Here is a 20,195-nt window from a genome sequence, read left to right as displayed (position 1 = left end):
TCAACAGTCAGCCACAGTAATACAGTTGGTGGGCTGAGCTCTACCTGCCCCTGACGTTCTGGGGGCTGTTAGGACTTGTGTTGCCTGGTGTACATTTATGAACAGAACATTGTCTGTTAAAGCACCTATTAATTTTGCAGTACTTGTTGAACATTTATAATTATTACATTGTGTTTGTCATTGATCCTATGAGTTTTGTCACCATGAATAACAACATGTAGTGGGTGTTTTCAGTAGTGCTAGGTATTTGGCAGCATATGGTGTGAAGAAATAAAGAGGAATTATTTTCCAAAAAAATAAAAATTTTACTGTGTAGCCAAACCAGTGCAAAAATCCTATGTGCAAATTAAAAACAAATACAATAAAAACTTCTGAAATAAATGAACAGAACTTAACAAGGGGAAAGAACATTCATGCCCATATCAGTCCATTTAGGATACACATACACCAACCGTGGCTCTCGCAAGTCAATGTATTTGCAGCTGTGATTGTCTTTTTTTCCTCCCACTGTTGGGGTATGGATGTGACCCCTGAAGCCATGCTGAATGTTGGAGGGGGATGTAGGGAGGTGCTAAAATGGTGTTCTACATTGACTGCAAAGGTGAGCCCATGCTTATTGAACCTGTAGGTCAACCAGAGTTTGCAGCATCTGTGTTCGCTGCCTGAGAAGCCCCATTATGTCCTGGTGCATCTCCCTTCTTTTCCTGCTGGGACTCCTGGGTCTTTCTCCTTTCCGCTCTTTCCTTCTCCACCTGTCTGAAATATTCACCCCCTAGGTCTTCTGTTCATGGTCTGATGCAGCACTGGCTTGCAGGATCTCAGCTAACATGTCCTCCCAAGTCCTCTTTCTCCTCCTTACGGTCAAATGTTCTGCAGGTGTGGAGGAAGGGACCCCTCAAGGCTGCAGTGGCAGCAGCTACAGATAAAACAAACAGTCACAATAGAAAGCAAAAGTTAAGTTTCAGAACTCCCTTCTTTTTTTCCTCTACATTTTTAGACAAGACATGCTGACTGACATTTCATCTTCAAAGTGCACAGGGCTGCTCTCCAGTCCCAGTCACGGTGAATAGTGGGTGGAGAGATGAAATGAGGAGGTAATTGTTCAGTTGCATGAAACAGTAAAATGTTGGCAATGGGCAGTGGCGCTGAATACTGGTGCTATAGTCCATAGGCAGTGGTGATTTTAGCCGATATCTCACTGTGATGAAGTGGGATTTTTTGTAATATTTTGATGAAGCCTGTGTGTGCCTCAGTTTCCTCTCTATGCTGTATGGTTCGAAAAGGACTGTTTGTTCTTGGGGCATGGTAAGACACAGGTGTGAATGGTGCCTCCGTCTGGGACTAATTGGGTCATTGAAAAAGGACTGACCCAGGCTGACCCCATATCAGTGGAGAATCTATGAAGACAATGGCAACTCCATCACCAGGACACTGACATCTACCAACCAATGGCCATAGATTGCCCACCTCTCTGCAGGAAGCTGAGCAGCATTTCCCCAGCTGCAGAACAAAGGACTGGGACAGTGTGAGGTGAGGGATAAGAGTTGGCTGCTGGAAGGAGTAAGGGCTCTCACCTGGAGTCTGCTGAAAGAGGTCAGATGATAAGACAGACAGAGCTTGAACCAAGGGGTTCACTACAGCTTGTCTGGGCTAACCAGAATGGACTATGATTTAACCGTTATTTCTCTAGACTATTCTAGGACTTCCTATGCTGTGTCCAGTTAATGAATAAACCCAACTGTTTTGACAACGCTGTGTGAGCGTCATCGCAAATGCTTGGTGAGGTGCATTAATCCCTGAAGGGTGTACAGGTCTCCATTGGGGTCTTTCTCAGTTGGAGTTGCTGAAAGGAGCTCATGGTGTGAAGCTGGAGGGCTGCAGGCCCAGAGGCCCAGTCTAAGGAGGCAGCGAAAGCTGCATAGCTTACTATGGAAGAAGAGCGAGACCCTTAGGGGGTCTGGCACACTAAAGGTTTTCCTTCTAGAGACCATTCCAAAGCTGGGGCCACAGCACCAATCCTGTGGATCCATGACACTCACTCCTGAGCGTAATTGCTGGCGTCCCAAAGCCACCTGGGCCCTTATGCTGCTTGTCTGTATATTGCAATGGTGCCCGCCAAAGTCATTGTGCACTGGGGTGGGAAAGTGTCCTACCCTGGACTAAAAAATAAGTCTGCAATCACTAGAAACCTTCAGGAGAGGATTCATGGAAGTACTCTGCAAAGTTTCATCGAGATCTCTCAGGAGGAGTCAAAGGACATCCGTGCGTACATAAATTGCTCTGCATGCCTTGAGTGAAGGGGACTGGACCAGATGATCTTCTGATGTCCTTTTCAGTCCGACACTTCTGTGATTCTTTGCCCGCCTACCCCTATCTAGCCCTATAGGGGAAATGAAATGCAGATAACTCTACTGATGTTTGCCGAACCACTGCCTCTACTTAGATGAGTAAATTAATGAAAATGTGATACCAGTGTCCTTCTATGTTGGGGTGTGACACCATCTGTACTGTTAAACATTGTAATGGAAAATGAATTCACACACTTAACCTGAGGTTCCTTGACCTGCATCAGGCTCACCCATGCTAGGGTGAGCCCAGTGGGACTGCCTAGACTGTGGTAGAGTTTTGAACAGTCCTGGCTCATGGCATAGCTGGATCCCTAGGTCACAAGACCCCCATCCTCCTCCTCACTGTTCATGGTATGGGTCTGTGTCTCAGGCTTCTCAGGAGTATCCATTGTGCTCTGTGGGGTGCAGGTGGGGTCTCCACCAAGTATGGCATGCAACTCCTTGTAAAAGTGGCAGGTGGGTGGCTCAGCACTGGATCAACTGATGGCACCCCTGGCCTTCTGCTATGCCTACCATGGTTCCTTCACTTTCACAGGGCACTGCTCTTGCCCCTATTGTAGTCCTTCTCCTTCATCCCCGTGCAATCTGCATGTAGATGTTGATGTTTCTATGTCTGCTCATTAGCTGTGCCTCTTCTCCCCATAGGCCAGGAGATCCAATTCTTCCTGTCTACTCCAGGCAGGAGCATGTCTAGAGCGTGTAGATAGCAGAGTAGGTTGGACAGTTGCACACAACAGTGGAGAGCTGCCAGGTGAGCTCCCAGGCTGGGCAATTAGGAAAAAGCATTTCAAAACTATGCTGGGTTTTTAAAGAGGTGGGGGGGGGGATTGTTTTCTGGTCTCTGTGACCCCTGGGCAGTGGCATTTACAATGTAACCAGAGTGGCCACTGTCAGACATTGTGGGAAAGCTGCTGGAGGACTGTTCGGGTCAACATAGGTCACACAGTGTCTGCACTTGCACTGCATCAACCACAGTACATTGACCATGGCTCAATGCTGTTCAGGGAGGAGGTGTTACTGTGTTGCAGTAACAAGGTGCTTATAACGGTGGGAGACAAAGTTGAGTGTAGACACACACATAAATAGGTCGATGCAAGGCAGCTTACATTGACCTAACTTTGTAGTGTAGACCAGGCCTACGCTGTGAAAAGCTTGTGTCAAGGTTCCTTCCCCACTCTGAACTCTAGGGTACAGATGTGGGGACCTGCATGAAAGACCCCCTAAGCTTATTCTTACCAGCTTAGGTTAAAAACTTCCTCAAGGTACAAACTTTGCTTTGTCCTTGAACCCTATGCTGCCACCACCAAGCGTGTTAAACAAAGAACAGGGAAAGAGCCCACTTGGAGATGTCTCCCCCAAAATATCCCCCCAAGCCCTACACTCCCTTTCCTGGGGAAGGCTTGATAAAAATCCTCACCAATTTGCATAGGTGAACACAGACCCAAACCCTTGGATCTTAAGAACAATGAAAAAGCAATCAGGATCTTAAAAGAAGAATTTTAATTAAAGAAAAAGTAAAAGAATCACCTCTGTAAAATCAGGATGGTAAATACCTTACAGGGTAATCAGATTCAAAACACAGAGAATCCCTCTAGGCAAAACCTTAAGTCACAAAAAGACACAAAAACAGGAATATACATTCCCTCCAGCACAGCTTATTTTACCAGGCATTAAACAAAAGAAAATCTAATGCATTTTCTAGCTAGATTACTTACGAACTTAACAGGAGTTAGAAGGCTGCATTTCTGATCTGTTCCCGGCAAAAGCATCACACAGACAGACAGAACCCTTTGTTCCTGCCCCCTTCCAGCTTTGAAAGTAACTTGTCTCCTCATTGGTCATTTTGGTCAGGTGCCAGCGAGGTTACCTTAGCTTCTTAACCCTTTACAGGTGAAAGGGTTTTGCCTCTGGCCAGGAGGGATTTTATAGTTCTGTACGCAGAAAGGTGGCTACCTTCCCTTTCTATTTATGACAGCTTGTTTTAAGCGATTTGCCAGGATCACATAGGAACACTGTGATAGAAGCAGGGATGGAATCTAATTCTCCAGGATGGAATTCATCTGCTTTAACCAGGAGACTCCTTTCTGTTCCTGCAATCCCCCACCTCATTCCCTGCACACCTGTGACTGCGGGTGAGGCGTTGTCACTGCTGCAGTGGCTGTCACTGGAAGAGGAGGCTGCTAAGGCTACTGCACCTGCTCCTGTGACAGCTGCTTTTGTTTTGCTGTAGCTGCTGCTGGGGTGGGGGAAGCAGCCTGGAGCCCTCCCCCCAGTCTATCTACTTCTCCACAGCTGCTCCTCCTGCTGCTGAAGACCATCTGCTGGTCTTTTTGCTGCACTACCTGCCGGCTTCTAGCCTCCCACCTACCCTGGGACAACTGCTGCTGCAGACTCCTTCACAAGCGCACATGGGTGCACGTCACCCCCTTGGACTTACTCCTCCCCTCTCTTCACCCCAGTTAGCATTGGGCTGGTGGGCCACCTCCTCCTCACCCGGCCTGCCCACCAGCTCCATCCTGGCAGTTTTCCTCTTCCCCCTCCTACCTGCCCCATCCAGCCCACCCAGGTGTTTGCTTACCTGTTTTCCTTAGCCTGCCCTTTGCTGTTTGTCCCCTAGCCAGGGCCCTTCTGCCCCTCCCAGCCCATGCACTTGCATACTTCCTGCACTTGTGATCCCCCCATTTCATTGGATTCCCCCACTCACCGCACCCCCTCACTTTTACAGCTGCCCCTCAGTAGTGCAGCCAGAGGAGCCAGTGCCCCCCATGCCTGTTCTGCCCCATACCCTCCTTGATTTTGTTGTTAACCCCTCCAGTTTATGTTTGCACCTCCTCTCTCGCACGCAGCCTAGTGGGGTGGAGTGGTTCGCTTCCTTTTCCCTACTCTTCCCTCTGGTGGCTGTTCCCATCACCTGCACTCGATGGCAGACCCCAGCTTGGCCATGCGAGGCTTCCACTCTGGCAGCTTCACCCGTGAGGGGAAGGGGGCTGGAGACTGACAGAGGGCAACCCCCAGTTACTGTCATTGCCCCACCTCTGCTTAGTCATAGACTTTAAGGCCAGATGGGACTATTATGATCATCTAGTCTGATCTGCATATTGCAGGCCACAAAACCTCACTGCCCCGTAACCTCTGGCTGAGTTAATGAAATCCTCAAATCATGATTTAGAGACTTCAAGTTACAGAGAATCCACTCTTTAAACTAGTTTAAACCTGCAAGTGACCTGTGCCCCCTGCTGCAGAGGAAGACGAACACCCCCACCCCCCCGAGTGTCTTTCAATCTGATGTGGGGGGAAATTCCTTCCTAACCACAGATAGGGCGATCAGTTAGACCCTGAGCATTTCAGCAAGACCCTGCAGCCAGACACTTGGGAAAGAATTCTCTGTAGTAACTCAGAGTCCTCCTCAACCAAAGAAAATATTTGTTTAGGTGTGGGCCATGCCTAGTTATTTTTAATCTCCACCCCATCTTCAGTGCTTAGTGATTCCACTTCTTTCCTTGTTTTCTTCTTATTTATATGGCTATAGAACCTTTTACTATTGGTTTTAATTTCCTTTGCAAGGTCCAACTCTGCTTGGTTTTTGACAGTTCTCACTTTTTCCCTACACTTTTTGACTTCCAAGAGGTAGCGTTCCTTGCTGATCAAGCCCATCTTTCCTTAATAGCCTGTTTGAGATGCTTACTCATCCAGCTTGGTCTGAAACTCTTCCCAATGAATTTTTCCCCCTTGGTCGGGATGCAGGCTTCAGATAGTTTCTGCAACTTTGACTTAAAGTAATTCCAAGCCACCTCCACATTCAGATCCTTGAGTTCTTCAGTCCAGTAACTGCCCTAAATATTTCCCTTATTTTTTTTAAAGTTTGCCCTTTTTAAATCAAGGACCCTAGTTGCAGATCTATTTTTGTTTGTCCTTCCATTTAGTTTAAACTGAATTAGCTCATGATCACTTGAACCAAGGTTGTCCCCTACAACCAGTTCTTCTATGAGCTCCTCACTACTAACCAATACCAAATCTAAAATGGCATCACTTCTTGTTGGTTCAGCTACTGTTTGGTGAAGAAATCTGTCAGCTATCACATCCAGGAAAATCTGGGCCCTACCATTATTAGTAGCACTTTTATCCTCCAATCTATATCTAGGAAGTTAAAGTCTCCCATAACCACACAATTCCCAGTAGAATTTATTTAATTAAAAGCCATTAAAGAGGTCTCTATCCATATCCTAATCGGATCCAGCAGTCTGTAGCACGCCCCAAGCACTATCCTAGGGGAACCTCTGGTAGCTTTCTTCCCCAACATGATTTTGACTTAAACACACTCTGTCTTATCCATTCCATCACTTCTAATTTCCTCATTATTAATATACAATGATATTGTACCACCTTTACCTTTATTTCTGTCTTTCCTGAACAGCACATACCCTTCAATCCCTGTACATCTGGGAGCCTGGGAAAGGGCCTATCTCAGATGGAGACCACCCCTCCCTCTGTTGACCCCTCTCCATGCCTCCCAAGCCCCAATCCCATTGCCCACACCCCCTGGTCCCACCCCCACTGGCCAGCTCTCCAAAGACACCACCACAGGGGGCTGGTTACTAGTAATGGTGGCAAAGCATGGCAAACTAAGTTGTGGGCCCAGCACCTGCCTCTCGAGGAAGGGAAGGAAGCCTCCTGCCTGATATCTAAGGAGGCTGCTGCTAGGCCTGCTTACGCACCTCCTGAGAAAATCCAGTGGGTGGAGCTGGCCGAGGAGGCCCTGGTGGTGGTGGTGGGGCAATGCTGCCCATCTTCCAGAGTCCATCATGGAGGAGACCTCAGAAGGAGCCTTTCCCTTCTACCATTTGTTCCCCCATCAGCACCAAGGTAGAACTTACCTTGGTTGCTGATGGGGAGGACCCCATTCTGGTGGGCAGGGGACTCCAAGTGATTGTGGAGGAGATTAAGGCCCTGAGTCTGACCCCTGTAACCCAGAGGGAGGACAACCCTTTGCCAGTGGGCCTCAGTCCCCATGGGCACCTTGCCCATTGCAGCATCCCCTCCTCCTCCTTCCCCCACCCACTGCCCAGGATACTGTCCCTGCTCTCATTTCTGGTGCACCCCTGCCTTTTCCACCTGCCCGCTGTGGATGGCACCCAAGTTGCAGCTGCCAAGCCTGTTGAGGTGATGGGCAGTGCCAAGCAACTGGGCTTAGAGCCTTCCGGAATGCCCCCTACTGAGATGGGGCAGTTCCTCCTGGAGCAGTTGGGGGCTGAGTTAGTGCCCAACCTGGGTAGGAGGGGAAGGGATGACGGAGGACCCCCATCCGGTCCTGACTTGAGGGGACGGGTGTGTGACAGGGTGTACCAACCCAGCACTGGGCCAACAGGGATGGACCAATCCCTGTGGGCCCAGGAGGCCATGCCTCCTTTCCCCTGCTGCGCATGCTCCAGGTGGAAAAGGCAGATAAAAGGAGGCCGCCCAGCTCAGCTGGGGCTGGCTGTGGTGGAGGAAGGACGTGTACTGCAGGTTCCTGTAAGGATGCCCGTGATGCTCCAGGTGGTAGAGCCCACAGACACGGACTACACTGCGGATGACTTGCTGACTGCGGAGACTGCTGGGGAAGCCAAGCCGCCGCCAGCTGAGGAGATGCCCAGGATAAAACTTGTGGTAGGAAGTGACCCAGAGAAGGCAGTAGAAGCCGATGCCTGAACCCCTATTGGGGAGTTCCCTGGCTTCATAGGGCCCTGGGCTGGAACCCGGTGGAGAGGCCAGGCCAGGTTCCCCTACCACACCCCACCAGGCAAGGCTGCTGTCAGCTCTATGTCCTAGCCCAGAGGCTTAGAGGCCAATGACTGTTTGTTTATTCTGCCCTGCCCAGGGGCTACAGACTAATTGCTGTTTTGCTCTGCCCAGAGAGCAAGAACTCCAGTTGTGGTTGTCAATCCCAGCCCAGAGGCTCAGGGGCTACGGACTGTTTGTTTATGCAGCCCCGCCATGGGACTGGAGCCTACTGTGACACTATGCCCCATATTCTTCATAGAGATATTGTTATGAATATGGCATACACTAAGATATGTTTTATGCAAGATGGGTCATGTGAGATATCATTGGAGAGATTATGACTTACTGAATGTGATTATCCTATTTGTATGCATGTATAATTTCTGTACCTGACGTTAGGAATATTGACTGAGGCCTTGGCTACACTTGCGAGTTGCAGCACATTAAATCAGCCCTGGATGCCCTAACTCCGAAGGTGTCCACACTGGCAAGGCATGTAGAGCACCTGAACTCTGCAGCTGGAGCGCCCCTGGTAATCCCCCTCCACGAAAAGCACAGAGCTTTCTGCGCCCCGGCTGGAGCACCGCAGTGCCAGTGTGGATGCCCTGGTCTCTTAATGCGCTCTGATTGGCCTCCAGGAAGTGTCCCACCATGCCTGTTCTAGCCACTCTGGTCATCACTTTGAACTCTACTGCCCTGCTCTGCCCTCAGGTGACCAAACGCCAGACCTGCCCCTTAAATTCTCTGGGAATTTTGAAAGCCCCCTTCCTGTCTGCTCAGCAAAGCGTGGAGTGCTCTCAGCGAATGTTTCCAGGTGACCATGCCTCCATGTGCCAGGCGATCCCCAGTATGGACCAACGGCGAGGTGCAGGACCTCATCAGTGTTTCAGGGGAGGAGGCTGTCCAGGCCCAGCTGCGCTCCAGCTGTAGGAATTACAATACTTACGGGCAGATATCAAGGCCAGTGCAGTGCAGGGTTAAAGTGAAGGAGCTGCGGAATGCCTACCACAAAGCACGGGAGGCAAACTGCCGCTCCGGTGCTGCCCCCACGACCTGCCGGTTCTACAAAGAGCTGGACGAGTTACTTGGGGGCGACCCCACCTCCACTCCGAAGAGCACCATGGACACTTCAGAGGCTGTGGCAGCCCAGAGTGCAACAAGGCAGGAGGAGGAAAGCGGGAGCAAGGGTGCTGAGGAGGAGTGAGGCCCAGACCCAGAGGACGGCCCAGCATCCATAGGTGCATGCAGCCAGGAGCTGTTTTCAAGCCAGGAGGAAGGTAGCCAGTCGCAGCGGACTGTGCTTGGGGAAGAACAAATAGCAGAGGAGGTGCTTGGTAAGCGGCTTTTATTCTGAGAAGGGAGCGTTGGGTGTGGGCTGTTGGGGTGATGTGGGTTGCAGAAAGAAGGGTTAGGGCTGCGTGCATGCCTAGTTCCGGAATAGGGCATTGATGTACTCTCACACATCATGGTAATCGGCCTCAGTGATCTCATCAAAGGTCTCATGCAGAAGCTGGGCAATTTGCTTACGCGGGTTCCTTGGCAGAGCTACTGTGCTCCTTGTCCCAGTAAGGCTAACATATCCATGCCACTGTGCCGCGAGGGGCAGGGGGACCATTGCTGCACACAGGCAAGCTGCATAAGGGCCAGGGCAGAAGCCACATTGTTGCAGAAGACCCTCCCTTGCTTCCCAGGTCACCCTCAACAGTGAGATATCTTCCAGGACGAACCCATCCTGTTAAAAATGTGGGGACAGTGTTGAGTATAGGGGCCCCGTGCAGCTTTGGGTCCCCAAGACACAGGACCCCAGAGGACAGTATGGCGCTGGAACAATCAGTCCCCCCTGCCCCTGTGGTTACTCACCATTTCGGAGCTCTTGTGGGTTGTGTGCTTGCCTTGGGACACACAGTTTGTGCTATTGCGTGCACTGTGCTTGTCTTTAAGTTCGGTCAAATCATTGCTCTGTCTAGTGTTAACAATGCTGCCTCTGTAAAATGTTGCATTTTGGCTTTACAGATGCAATCTTGAGATCCCAGCCATCCTTGTTATCAACAGCCGAAAGGCTGCACAGCCTCAGGAAGCGGCCGTGAAGAAGCAAGGAGGACCTTCTGCATGAAGTCATGCAGCAGTCCCTTACTGAAAAATCAAAAAGTACAGGAGTGGTGGGAGACCGAAAGGCGGGTCCGCCAGGAGAATGCGGATCGCTGGCAACAAACCACAGAATGGCTCCTAAGCATTATAGAGTGCCAGGTGAACTCAATGCATGCGCTCATAGCACTGCATATGGAGCAGATCCGTGCCCGCACCCACCTGCAGCCCTTCTCCCAAAACTCTTTCCCTTGTGCCCCCATGTCACTGCCAACCCACTTCCCCCAACATCCAGTTTCTTATCACCGCCAGCTGCCTCCAGCACCTTTACCTGCACCGCCCAACCCTGCAAACTACAACCCTTACCCACTGCACTCAACCCCCATCACCATGCACTTTAGCCAGCCTCAAGTGCAGCACTCATTGCACGGCACTCCAGACAGGAAGGCTAAATATGATAACAGGACATACGCAAATCTGTGATTTTTTTTTTCCGTTCCCCACCCTTCCCTCCTCCTACACAGCACAGATGTGTCATGCCATGTGTGTTTCTCCAGCAGTTGTGTTTCTTTTCAATAAATGATTTTTTTGGTTTTGGAAACATTCTTTATTGCATTAAGTAAAAGACAGCATTGCCCAGGAAAGCAACAGGCACGGCAAGTCAGTGCATCATACGTAGCAAACACAGATGCCTACTAGCATTGGAACCATTGCATTTCACTCCCGTGCAGGGCACCAAACATTACCAGTGGCTTTCAGCATCGAATTGCTGCCTCAAGGCATCCCTAATCATTATAGCCCTGCACTGGGCCCCTCTATAGCCCTAGTCTCTGGCTGTTCAAATTCAGCCTCCAGGCGTTGAATCTCAGTGGTCCATGCCTGAGTGAAGCTTTCACCCTTCCCTTCACAAATGTTATGGAGGGTATAGCACGCAGCTATAACTGTAGGGATGTTGTCATTGGCCAGGTCCAGCTTCCCATACAGACAGCGCCAGTGGGCCTTTAAACGGCCAAAAGCACACTCAACAGCCATTCTGCACCAACTCAGCCTGTTGTTGAACTGCTCCTTGCTGCTGTCAAGGCTCCCTGTCTATGGTTTCATGAGCCATGGCCTTAAAGGTTAGGCGGGGTCTCCAAGGATCACAATGGGCATTTTGACTTCCCTGTCGGAGATCTTCTGATCTGGGCTTGCAGCTTCCTGAACCGGCCAGTGTTCTGAAAGATGTGTGTGTCATGCACCTTTCCAGACCAGCCTGGAAACGCCCACGGTGATCCACAAGTGCCTGGAGAACCATCAAGAAATACCCCTTGCAATTTATGTACTCGGAGGCTAGGTGGTCTGGTGCCAGAATTGGAATATGCGTGCCATCTATTACTCCTCCACAGTTAGGGAAACCCATTTGTGCAAAGCCATCCACAATGTCACGCACGTTACCCAGAGTCACGGTTCTTCTGAGCAAGATGCGATTAATGGCCCTGCACACTTGCATCAACATGATTCCAACAGTAAGATGAGGCCCTGAAATATAAACCCTTGTATCAGAGGCCTGGTATGAGTCCTGAGGCCTGAACCAAAGGAATGGTCAAGACTTTGCTAACATAAAGCAAAGTTAAGCTGTGAGCAAGAAGCAGGCCCTGCTCAAAGAAGTTAGCAAGAAGAAGGCTGCTAATTGGATGTATACACATATCTAAAGGGTATGAAGCACTAATAGGTAAAATAGGTGTCAGGATGGCACCAGAATAGTCTGATACAAACACATTCCACAGAGATACTGAGGAACAGGCTGACCCATTCTAAAAGACAGGGTCAAAAGGATAATATGATGGTCAGACTTGCTTGTTCGAACCAACATGTACCAGGAAAGAGGCAGCACCCCAACATGCAGAGGGGTTGTACCTCGATATGTCAGGAGTGATGTGTAACTTGTTTGTACCTGTGTACAAGAATGCACCCATGAGTGGGTGTCTTTGTCCGGCCTGGAGGGCAGTGGAGAATCCCGCCACTGACAGAGCCGGTCCATTGTTAGGGAGCACATATGTACTAGCAGAACTGTAGACATCTGATTCAGGGAGCTAGAGACTGTGTTTCGTTTGGCAATAAACCTCATTGGGTGCCTTCGTATCTTATCAGAGTCTGTGGTCATTGGGGATTCTCTTGGGGTCTGCCGTGTCAGCTACCTGCGCAGGGCAGCACACAGGTGCGTGGGGCAGCACACAGGGGGAACACACACATGCAGTCGACTGTTATCATCACTGAACAGAGCAGAGCACCACACCGGTGCGTCTGACCACATTGGTGACCCCAACCGCTGATCTGGTGAGTAAGCAAGCTGTCCGCCGTAGGAATCACAATCTAACATGACGGAAAACCACGAGCTAGGGAACCCCCTTAACCCCTCCCTGTCTTTTGAATCAGGGAGGCTTTGAGGCAACATTTTAATAACGAGCCCCAGTAATGTGTCTTTCTATACAGCATTCTGCCATGCTTTGTTAACTTGCCGCCTTGCATGAAAATTGTGATGATTGCTGACGAGGATTTGTAGTCAGCAAATGACCATCCTGCCACTGTGTATTACTACCAGCAGCAACAATCACATGAAGGAGACAAATAAAGGTTGAGGAGTTCTTGTGGCACCTTAGAGACTAAGAATTTTATTTGGGCATAAGCTTTCATGGGCTAAAACCCACTTCATCAGATGCATGGAGTGAAAAATACAGCAAGCAGTATAAATATTTTACGGCACATGAAAAGATGGGAGTTGCCTTACCAAGTGGAGGGGGTCATCACTAATGAGACCAATTCAATTAAGGTGGAAGTGGCCTATTCTCAACAGTTGACAAGAAGGGGTGAATATCAGAGTGAAAATTACTTTTGTACTGCTAAGGAGGCCAATGCAATTAAGGTGGACGTTGCCCATTCCTAACAGTTGACAAGAAGGTGTAAGTATCAGCAGAGGGAAAATTACTTTTTGTAGTGACCCATCCACTCCAGTATTTATTCAGGCCAAATTTGATGGTGTCCAGTTTGCAAATTAATTCCAGTTCTGCAGGGCTGACAGGGTCAATTCGATCAGGGTGGATGTAGTCCACTCCCAATAATAGATGACAGGTTTCAGATGAGGAGGTGTCAATTCCAGGAGAGGCAAAGCTGCTTTTGTAATGAGCCAGCCACAAATGCAAATGAATTTTAGTTCTGCTGTTTCTCTTTGAAGTCTGTTTCTGAAGTTTTTTTGTTCAAGTACAGCTACTTTCAAATCTGTTGTAGAATGTCCAGGGAGACTGAAGTGTTCTCCTACTGGCTTTTGTATGTTACCATTCCTGATGTCCGATTTGTATCATAGAATAACTGAGTTGGAAGGGACCTCTGGAGGCCATCTAGTCCAACCCCCTGCCCAGAGCAGGACCAATCCCAACTAAATCATCCCAGCCAGGGCTTTGTCAAGCCTGACATTAAAAACTTCTAAGGAAGGGGATTCCACCACCTCCCTAGGTAACGCATTCCAGTGTTTCACCACCCTCTTAGTGAAAAAGTTTTTCCTAATATCCAACCTAAATCTCCCCCACTGCAACTTGAGACCATTACTCCTTGTCCTGTCATCTGCTCTCACTGAGAATAGTCTAGATCCATCCTCTTTGGATCCACCTTTCAGGTAGTTAAAAGCAGCTATCAAATCCCCCCTCATTCTTCTCTTCCGTAGACTAAACAATCCCAGTTCCCTCAGCCTCTCCTCATAACTCATGTGTTCCAGTCCACTAATCATTTTTGTTGCCCTTCGCTGGACTCTCTCCAATTTCTCCACATCCTTCTTGTAGTGTGGGGCCCAAAACTGGACACAGTACTCCAGATGAGGCCTCACCAATGTCGAATAGAGGGGAACAATCACGTCCCTCGATCTGCTGGCAATGCCCCTACTTATACACCCCAAAATGCCATTGGCCTTCTTGGCAACAAGGGCACACTGTTGACTGTGTCCATTTATTCTTTTACGCAGGGACTGTCCAGTTTGCCCAATGTACATGGCAGAGGGGCATTGCTGGCACATGATGGCATATACCACATTGGTAGATGTGCAGGTGAACGAGCCTCTGATAGGATGGCTGAGGTGGTTGGGTCCTCTAATGGTGTCGCTAGAGTAGATATGGGGACAGAGTAGGCGACGAGGTTTGCTACAGGGATTGGTTCCTGGGTTAGTGTTTCTTGGTGTGGTGTGTAGTTGCTGGTAAGTATTTGCTTCAGGTTGGGGGCTGTCTGTACGCGAGGACTGGCCTGTCTCCCAAGGTCTGTGAGAACGAGGGATCATTTTCCAGGATAGGTTGTAGATCGTTGATAATGTGCTGGAGAGGTTTTAGTTTGGGGCTGTACTTGATGGCCAGTGGTGTTCTGTTATTTTCCTTGTTGGGCTTGTCCTGTAGTAGGTGATTTCTGGGTACCCATCTCGCTCTGTCAATCTGTTTCCTCACTTCCCCAGGTGTGTATTGTAGTTTTAAGAATGCTTGATAAAGATCTTGTAGGTGTTTGTCTCTGTCTGAGGGATTGCAGCAAATTTGGTTGTATCTTAGGGCTTGGCTGTAGACAATGGATCATGTGATGTGTCCTGGATGGAAGCTGGAGGCATGTAGGTAAGTATAGCGGTCATTAGGTTTCCGGTACAGGGTGGTGTTTATGTGACCATCACTTATTTGCACTGTAGTGTTAAGGAAGTGGATCTCTTGTGTGGACTGGTCCAGGCTGAGGTTGATGGTGGGGTGGAAATTGTTGAAATCCAGGTGGAATTCTTCAAGGGCCTCCTTCCCGTGGGTCTATAGGATGAAGATGTCATCAATGTAGTGCAAGTAGAGGAGGGGTGCTAGGGGACGAGATCTGAAGAAGTGTTGTTCTAAGTCAGCCATAAAATTGTTGGCATCCTGTGGGGCCATGCGGGTACCCATAGCAGTGCCACTGACTTGAAGGTATAAATCATCCTCAAATCTGAAATGGTTGTGGGTAAGGACAAAGTCACAAAGCTCAGCCACCAGGTGTGCCGTGGCCTCATCAGGGATACTATTCTTAACAGCTTATAGTCCATCCTCATATGGAATATTGGTGTAAAGAGCTTCTACATCCATGGTGGCTAAGATGGTGTTTTCAGGAAGATCACCAATGCATTGTAGTTTCCTCAGGAAGTCGGAGGTGTCTCGAAGATAGGTAGGAGTGCTGGTAGCGTAGGGTCTGAGGAGAGAGTCCAAATAGCCAGATAATCCTGCTGTAAGAGTGCCAATGCCTGAGATGATGGGGCGTCCAGGGTTACCAGGTTTATGGATCTTGGGTAGCAGATAGAATACCCCTGGTCGGAGCTCTAGGGGTGTGTCCGTGTAGATTTGTTCCCGTGCTGTAGCAGGGAGTTTCTTGAGGAGATGGTGTAGTTTCTTTTGGTTACTCCTCAGTGGGATTAGAGGATAGTGGCCTGTAGAATGTGGTGTTGGAGAGCTGCCTGGCAGCCTCCTGTTCATAATCCGACCTGTTCATTATGACTACAGCACCTCCTTTGTCCGCCCCTTTTATTAAACAAGAACCTTCTATTGCTATCAGTTACTCAAGCTATGTCTACACTACTTGTACTGGCCCAGCCCTTTTGTGTACATGCCAGGCCCGCTGATGGGGGCGGCAAAGGGGGCAATTGCTTAGGGGCCCGGGTGATTTTAAAGGGCCTTGGGAGCCCTGGCCACTGCTGTGGTAGCAGCGGCCGGGAGCCCCAGACCCTTTTAAATTGTCTGCGGGGGCTCAGGGCTCCTAGGCGCGCGCTCCCGAGTCCCAGTGCTCACTGCAGGCTGCAGAGTGGCTCTGCCGGTCCAGTCCACGAGGCTCCGTGCACCTCGCCGGACAGTGCAGGGCAGATGGGGCCCTGGGCAGCCGGAGGGTGAGTCGGGGCAGCAGCCGGGGGGGAGGAGCCAGCCCAGCTGCATCAACAATCACTGCAACTTTGTATCCAGGAATGAAACTTTCTGCATCCATGGAGCAGCGGGGAGGTGGGGGAAACAGAGTAGGGGAGCTGAGCTCGGGGGTAGAGACGAGCTTGCGGGGGTAGAGACTTTCGGGAGCGGGGGGTGTGGAGGAACCGGGCTGGCGATGGCTGGGGGGAGCCAGGCTGGGAAAGGAAAAGAGCTGGGGGCGGGGTCAGAGGTAGGCAGGGACGGCTGGGGGGAAGGAGCTGAGCGGGGAGGGGCAGAGCTGGGCACAGGACTGCTGGGGGGCAGACTCAAGATCAGACTCAGGAAATGGCTTTGTCTGGGGTCCTCCAGGGAGGAGAAGGGCAGGGTGGGTCTGGGAAGGGGGAGGGGACGGTATTTCGGTGACAGCACTGGGCTGGTGGGGGAGGGGTGTTTGAGGCTATTTTAATTTGGGGATGGTGGCTGTTCTTTGGGGTCATGTGGTTGATCTCATTAGGGGATTATCTCTGGTATTTGGAGATGGTTTGGGGGTGATGGGATGATCAGAGAATGGGGCTGGTAGTTGGGGGTGGGGATGTGTTGCTGTTGGGACTGTTGTAAAGGGAACAGGGATGGAGTCTCACCAGAGGATTTATTTATGTTCACTAATAATAATCCTGGTGGGTGCTGCATCACTTACCATTTTTAAATCAAGATCTACAAGATCTGCAGTGGGAATTATTTTGGGGAAGTTCCGTGGCCTGTGTTATGCAGGAGGTCAGACTCACTAGATGATCACAATGGTCTCTTCTGGCCTTGGAATCTATTAATAAGAATGTAATGCTCCAAAAAGAGCTTCAACTGGTGCATGAGTAACATGTCAAAGATGGACATACAAGCCTTGGGGGATTATTGTGAGAATTTTCATACATCCACAGCTGCGGGTTGATAAAACCCATGAGTGCACAGTAGGTAAATTTAATCATAATTTAGGTCACTGGTTAATGTTGGGACCCTCTCTCTCTCTCTCATATCTTAGTACTCTGTTTGTTTCAGCCAGACTTTTAGTTGGGATTTTCCTTCATGTTCTGGGTGGGAAATTGGCAGAGGTATGGGGATTAGCTGGAACACAATGTCACAATGAATTTAGCTCAGGGAGATTAAATGACTTGCCTAAGGAAAACCCAGTGAATCAGTGGCACAGACAAATATAGAAACCAGTATGCTGCTCTAACTTTTAGGCAACATAATATTATGTGTTCCCTAAATTTAAGCATAGGGGGCCATATTTTTAAAGGAACCACAGTTTGGCTTCCTTTTCAGATTTTTGCATATGCAAATGATTATGTGTGCAGAATTGTATGCCACAAATGTAGTGTGTTGGGGTTCTTTTAGCTGTAGGCTTTAGGAATGGGTTGAACAGCTTTACTGCCTTTCAGTTTATTTATTGTCATGTCTTAGAAGTTCATACTTATTTCTGGGAAGAGTTTTTACACGGAGATGAAGGATGGTCCTGGGGGTACAGCAGTAGGAGCTTTGTGTTCAATTCTCTGCCCTAGACTTCCTGCCTCCCACAGCTGGAGTATGCAGTGGGGACAGTGTAGGTCTGCCTATGATGGCACAATGCAGTGCCCATGGTAGCGTAATTCTCTGGCTGCTTATGGGCTGGTTCTGGTTTGGGGGAGACAGAATGCCACCTTGGGTAAATCACTTAATCTCTCCGGGCCTCAGATTCTTATCTGTAAAATGCTGATAGCAATCCTTCCTTTGTTTATCTTGTCTGTTTAGATTGTAGTCTCTGTAGGGCGAGGAACTATCTCCATGAGTGTGTACAGCACCCTGCACAATAGGTAGGGTGACAAGATGTTCTGATTTTATAGGGACAGTCCCGATTTTTGGGTCTTTTTCTTATATAGGCGCCTATTACCGCCCATCCCGTACCGATTTGTCACACTTGCTGTCTTGTCACCGTAACAATAGGGCCCTGATTTCAGTGGGGACCCATAGGTGCTACTGTACTACACATGCATAAATAATAACAGCTGTAATACTTCCCCCCTGGGGCCGGAGCGGCGGTGTTTGCATGCTCCCGCGCCTTCGGATACACTCCTCGTTTTTTGACCGGTTATCTGGAAATACCTTTAAAAAAAAGGAAGGAGAAAAGCAGGAGCAGCAGCAGCAGCTCTGGGCAGGCTACGGGGGCATCCATTACCCCTGGCTGGGGCAGGGAAGGGCGAGGTACTGCTCCAGCCTTGAGACGGGGCCCTTCAGGCGCCAGGCACAGAGCCTCCAGGTAGTGACACAGTCACAGAAACGGCGCTGGACTCTGCCGCCTCCTCCCAAAGGCCACGGAGAGGAGGCGCCGGTGGCAATATACCGGGGACGGAGCAGTCAGCCAGTGGTGGGGGCCGGATACCAGGGATGGGGCCGGCGGGCAGCGGCAGGGGCCAGATACCGGGGAAGGGGCCGTCGGGCAGCGGCGGGGGACGGGGCCGTTGGGCAGCGGCGGGGGACGGGGACGAGGCTGTCGGGCAGCGGCGGGGGCTGGATACTGGGGACAGGGCCGTCAGGCAGCGCCGGGGGCCGGATACCGGGGATGGGGCTGTCATAGAATCATAGACTATCAGGGTTGGAAGGGACCTCAGGAGGTCATCTAGTCCAACCCCCTGCTCAAAGCAGGACCGATCCCCGACTAAATCATCCCAGCCAGGGCTTTGTCAAGCCTGACCTTAAAAACTTCTAGGGAAGGAGATTCCACCACCTCCCTAGGTAACACATTCCACTGTTTCACCACCCTCACAGTGAAAAAGTTTTCCGAATATCCAACCTAAATCTCCCCCACTGCAATTTGAGACCATTACTCCTTGTTCTGTCATCTGCTACCACTGAGAACAGTCTAGATCCAGCCTCTTTGGAACCCCCTTTCAGGTAGTTGAAAGCAGCTATCAAATCCCCCCTCATTCTTCTCTTCCGTAGACTAAACAACCCCAGTTCCCTCAGCCTCTCCTCATAAGTCATGTGTTCCAGCCCCCTAATCATTTTTGTTGCCCTCCGCTGGACTCTTTCCAATTTTTCCACATCCTTCTTGTAGTGTGGCCCAAAACTGGACACAGTACTCCAGATGAGGCCTCACCAATGTCGAATAGAGGGGAACGATCACGTCCCACGATCTGCTGGCAATGCCCCTACTTATACAGCCCAAAATGCCATTGGCCTTCTTAGCAACAAGGGCACACTGCTGACTCATATCCAGCTTCTCGTCCACTGTCACCCCTAGGTCCTTTTCTGCAGAACTGCTGCCGAGCCATTCGGTCCCTAGTCTGTAGAGGTGCATGGGATTCTTCCGTCCTAAGTGCAGGACTCTGCACTTGTCCTTGTTGAACCTCATCGGATTTCTTTTGGCCCAATCCTGCAATTTGTCTAGGTCCCTCTGTATCCTATCCCTGCCCTCCAGCGTATCTACCTCTCCTCCTAGTTTAGTGTCATCCGCAAACTTGCTGAGGGTGCAATCCACACCATCCTCCAGATCATTAATGAAGATATTGAACAAAACCGGCCCCAGGACCGACCCCTGGGGCACTCCGCTTGATACCGGCTGCCAACTGGACATGGAGCCATTGATCACTACCCGTTGAGCCCGACAATCTAGCCAGCTTTCTACCCACCTTATAAGCAGCGGCGGGGGCCAGATACCGGGGAAGGGGCCGTCGGGCAGCAGCGGGGACTGGGGACCGGTGACGGGGCCGTCAGGCAGCGGCGGGGGCCAGGTCCGGGGCCGGGGCCGTCAGGTGGCAGTGGCCGGGGTCGTCGGGCGGCCGGGCCGTCTGGGGGCCGCGGGGACGAGCCGCGCCTTGGCACCGCTCGGGGGCGCGCGGCGGCGGCGCGGCCAGAGGCGTTTCCCCGAGCCAGGGGCCGCGCCCGCGTCAGCGCCGCGGCCTGTGGGCGGAGCCCGGGGCCGCGCGGATGGGCGCGGGGGCGAGTCCGGGGCCGCGCAGGGCTCTGGCTGCGCGTGGCCGCCAACGGCCCTGCGGACCCCGGCGCGGCACGGGCGGGGGCGGGGGCGGGGCGGAGCCAGCGGGGGCGGGGCGTTCCGCCC

The 20,195-nt window shown here is 50.6% G+C and overlaps 1 long non-coding RNA gene across 1 annotated transcript; it reads right to left on the bottom strand.

Moving 5' to 3' along the window:
- Positions 1 to 284: 284 nt before the first annotated feature.
- On the bottom strand, positions 285 to 20,143 carry LOC119563983. Its single transcript, XR_005222820.2, has 2 exons — positions 19,765 to 20,143; positions 285 to 916 (listed from the first exon to the last, which is right to left on the bottom strand). It is a non-coding gene; the product is annotated as an uncharacterized LOC119563983 (long non-coding RNA).
- Between the last annotated feature and the right edge of the window lie 52 nt (positions 20,144 to 20,195).

This window comes from Chelonia mydas, chromosome 19 (assembly GCF_015237465.2).
Source record: "Chelonia mydas isolate rCheMyd1 chromosome 19, rCheMyd1.pri.v2, whole genome shotgun sequence".
Lineage (NCBI taxonomy): Eukaryota > Metazoa > Chordata > Testudines > Cheloniidae > Chelonia > Chelonia mydas.
Note: the sequence above shows the minus strand (reverse complement) of the source record. Positions and strands in the feature narration are given on the sequence as shown.